Source organism: Asparagus officinalis, chromosome 8 (assembly GCF_001876935.1).
Source record: "Asparagus officinalis chromosome 8, Aspof.V1, whole genome shotgun sequence".
NCBI classification, from domain to species: Eukaryota; Viridiplantae; Streptophyta; class Magnoliopsida; order Asparagales; family Asparagaceae; genus Asparagus; species Asparagus officinalis.
The window spans coordinates 43,697,237-43,701,895 of NC_033801.1; the positions used below are offsets into that span (position 1 = coordinate 43,697,237).

The 4,659-nt window shown below is 32.8% G+C and overlaps 1 protein-coding gene across 1 annotated transcript in view; it reads left to right on the plus strand.

The window, feature by feature from the left end:
* LOC109821184 overlaps positions 1 to 4,659 on the plus strand; it is an 18,634-nt gene that overhangs the window by 3,607 nt on the left and 10,368 nt on the right.

Genomic DNA, 4,659 nt, shown 5'->3' on the forward strand with positions numbered 1-4,659 from the left:
TGTACCGTTAAAATGGTTGTTCAGAAAATTTTCTCGCCACCTTTATTCATATGGTTGGGATTCAACTACATCACTTTATATGAAAGAAATTCCTCATATGACAAGGATACCCACTATAATCTCAAAATCCCCGGATGTTATTTGTATTCATAACTAGTTATAGAATTTCCTTTTTTTTAACATAATAAATTTCATGTTCAAAAAAGAATTCGTGGATCCCTTTTGATGTGACCACTTCTCATCCAGTCATTTAATGGGTCTGTCATCAAGCGGGGACCATTTTTAAATGAGATCCTTTAAATTTGTGGATGAGAAGCATCCATGTCAGTATTATACACCAATTTTTGCTTGGTACCAAGTATACTCATTTTTCTCTCATATATATATATATATATATATATATAATATTTATAGAGAGAGAGAGACGAGGAGAGAGAGGAGAGAGAGAAGAGAGAATATGGGTATGCTTTGGTACCAAGCACAAAGTTATCTTGGTAGTGAGATGTACATTCCTTCATTCATGTTAAATTTGGGCACCATTCACATGGTTAGGGACCGTGCGCATGGTAGATGTCGCTAAATCACTACAAACACAAACATTCTGTGCTTCGGTCCAGCATAACACTATATTTCTCAACTATACCTTATACTATATACCTCTACTACTACAGTACTATTATCTATCCATCATACCTATAGTCATATATGAGGCACAAAAATGGGCGCACTATACCTTTTTCCTCTCCACGTACCAATGGACTCCTTGCGTCGTGATGTGGACACATCTTCCTACCATACCATTACCCTTGACAGATGGCAAGCCTCACAACTTCAAGGTGTGATGTATCGAGACAAGATGTGTCCCACTCACCTAACAGGATCCTATGCCAAGCGCTCATACCCCCTCATTCCTCTCCCTATACATATATACTAGATATGCCCGAAAGTAATCAAATGGGTATGAGCTGGCGGCTCATCTTCTGCTAAAATGACTATCAACGCGCCGTGTACACTGTGATGAGGCCAAACTTAAAGTCACATTAAAGTGTCGGAGACTCATCATCTAATCTCTTGATAGCTCATTTTGCTAAACATAGCCGTCACTTAATAACCATGATCTCTCATAACCCTATATATATATATACCTCACTTATCTCATATATACTACCTAATAACCTACTATACCACTACCTAATTACCAATAATATATACCCTACCCCTACTCTCCCTCCTACTCTATCTACGTGCCATGCACGCTGGCTTACATAATCACAAATATTTAATTTCTCTATATCCTTCTTACTATATAGCTCCCTCTCCTATTTCTCACTTCGCTATAGATTATGCTATCTTAATTTTTCTCTTTTTTCTTATTTTATTTAAACTTCTATAAAAAATTACTGTAATGGATTTTTTGCTGACCTCAACTGGCGATCATTACTTTAACTGCCGGCTGATCACCCCCCCCCCCCCCCCCCCCCCCCCCCCCCGCCCCCCCCCTCCCCCCCCCCCCCCCCCCCCCCCCCCCGCCCCCCCCCCCCCCCGCCCCCCCCCCCCCCCCGCCCCCCCTCCCCCCCCCCCCCCCCCCCCCCCCCCCCCCCCCCCTTAATTTGCATCTTTTCGTAAAAAAAGATACCAATTGACATAATAATATCTTTAAATAGAATAATAAAATAAAATAAGTTAAATTGATACTACATGTCATATTCTAAACTCTACCAATCCCAAGTTATAATATGGAGTCAAGGATGAATAACAATATCATTATGAACTATAGTTCTAGCAATAAAAAAAATAATATTTCTTATTGCATTGAAAATAGAATTACATTGCACTTTTCAATATTATAAGCTCATGTTTTATAATAAACAATCTCAAAAGCAAACATAAAAAAAAGAAGTACAATAAACATTATATATATATGAGATCTCAGCCTATATTATTTGATAGACTTAAAATAATAAAAAGACAAAACTAAAGATTAATGGTAACTATGATCTCAGCCTATATTATTTGATAGACTTAAAATAATAAAAAGACAAAACTAAAGATTAATGGTAACTATAGTATAATTTTATGTGATAAAAGCAATCACATAAGCATACAAAAATACTAAAAATTTTGCATGAAAATTCCTTCTAATATAGTATAAATGTTCAAAAAATATTATCATTTATTCTTTTTATTTCATATTTTAATTGAGCCGAGATCAATTTTTCTCCACCTTTATCTTTTTATTGGGTAATTTTAGAGTAGCGTCTTCATCATCTACATCAATTGTGATATTAGGTTAGAGTTGAATTTTTTGAAATTAATCTCTTCAAATAATAAAGTCCAACACCAAAATCTACCCATTTGTCTTCTGCTCCCCCTTCAAAAATCACAACCCTAATCCATGAAATGTGTTTGTACATAATAATGAAGAACAAAAGACAATGTTAAGAGAAAAAAAAGAAAAAAAAGAAGGGATTGAATAAGAATCATTAGGTTTGTATATGATAAAGAGGAAAAGACAAGATAAGAGTCCAGAAATATATTAGGATATACTTGGATCAATTAAATTATATTGTTACTCATAATTGATATGCATAAGAAACAAAATGTGTTGACAATCTTAAACTATAAAACAAATTGTATGGGCTCTCTTAACATAATTTTTTAATGCAAGCAACCCCCAAGATAAAATTTAAAAATCTCTTGGTTTTATGGAAGAGTTTGGGTGTAAAGAACAAATGTTAAATTATCTAATCTGATTAAAATAGGATCATATAAGTTAACCCCATACATGAAATTTATTTTAACCAAAACCTATATATAAGTATTATAATTGGCATTGAGATCAAAGATACGTGTGAGATTCTCTTTGACTTTTATACAAATAGTATCTGTTTAAATAATAATAGTATAATGATCTGAAAAGAAATCAAACATACAACACAATTAATTACTTTAAAATAGTCTAATCTAATTTAATAAGAAGAAAATAGATGAAAGTACTGTGAACGTTACAATTTTATAATTCATAAATTTTAAACAATCTAATTTATTCTAATAAGAAGAAAATAACAAAAACACATACTTATTTAAGGAGATACAAGTATTGTGAAAATTATTGTAATTTCTTAATTTGAAAAAAAGATCAAATATATAATATAATTAATTGTTTTAAAGTAATTTAATCTAATCTAATAACAAAGGCACATGCCTGTAGAAGGAGATAAAAATGCTATAGAAATTATTGTAATATCTTGGCTTATATATATTGATATATGATGTTACATGTGAGAGGATAACAATTGTAAATAGAGTTCTATTTAAATAATAATAGTATAATTAAAATTCGAAACTGACTATGCAGTACTTTGAACTACTTCAATTTTAGTCTGTGAGAGATCGCCAGTCTGTGTGTAATTATTAATCATATAGCATGTGAATAATTATTTGCAGATTAACATTATTAATCATGTAGCACGTGAATAATTGTTTGCAGATTGGTATTATAAATCTTGTAGCACGTGAATAATTTACAGTTTGATCATTGATCACATATAAGAGCGAGGGGGTAAATTTGGCATTTAATAAATCGTCTAATTAACCTAAGCGTACCGTGAATTACTTGAATTTTAGTCGGTAAGAGATCGTCACGTTGTGTGTAATTATTAATCATATAGCATGTGGATAATTATTCTCAGTTTGGCATTATTAATTATGTAGCACGTGAATAATTGTTTGCAGTTTGATCATTGATCACATACAAGAGCGAGGGGGTAAATTTGGCATTTAATAAATCGTTTAATTTACCTAAGCTGCTCTTCCATTCAGGTTTACATTTCAATTTAAACTATATCCTTATCTTCATACTATGTATATCCAATAAGAATTCATCAATTTATTAACTTACTCTTACTTAATGGATTAGTATTTGAATTCTAAGGGTATTTTTGTCTACTAAAAGATTTTCCCGAACTCGTGTTTTTAAAGGGCGTATGATATATTTATAGAAAGTGTCTGATCCCCTTGATTCTACGTGTTTTTTACAATGCGATTGACAACTTTACCAGCCATTGTATGATGCGAAACAGAAGATTGATCGCCTCTCATTGTAGATCGAAATCTAAAATCTTAAGAAAAAGAAAGAACAAAAAGGAAGATACAGATAAATTAGGGGCTAGGGGGGTTTCACATGCAATACCTAGAGGGATTTGGCTTTACACCTAGCACATCACATGCCTACTAGAAAAAACGGTTTCACGCGTAGAAGGATTCGCTCCCATCTCTCTAATTCAAACGTTTACTCATATCGAATCTCCATGTCCTTAAAATGAAGATGAACAATCATTTTTAAAGGACAAACAAAGAGAAAAACAAACTCCTAAAAAAGTAACAACAAATAAAATTCTAACTGAAAGATAACATCAAATAAAATTCCAACTACTCCTAACAATAATTGAAGTACTAATTGAAGTTAAAATCTCCAGAAAAAACTAAAATCCTAACAAAATTTCATAATTCTAACTCCAAAAAAATGAGATCTATTTTGTGCTACATCACTATAAGTATAAGGGAAGCAAAATGGGCAACAAAGTATAGGACAAAGGTGGGTGGGGGCAGGGGCGAGTGCATGCAGGTACGAGACTACGAGTGCGTGGGTATATTTGC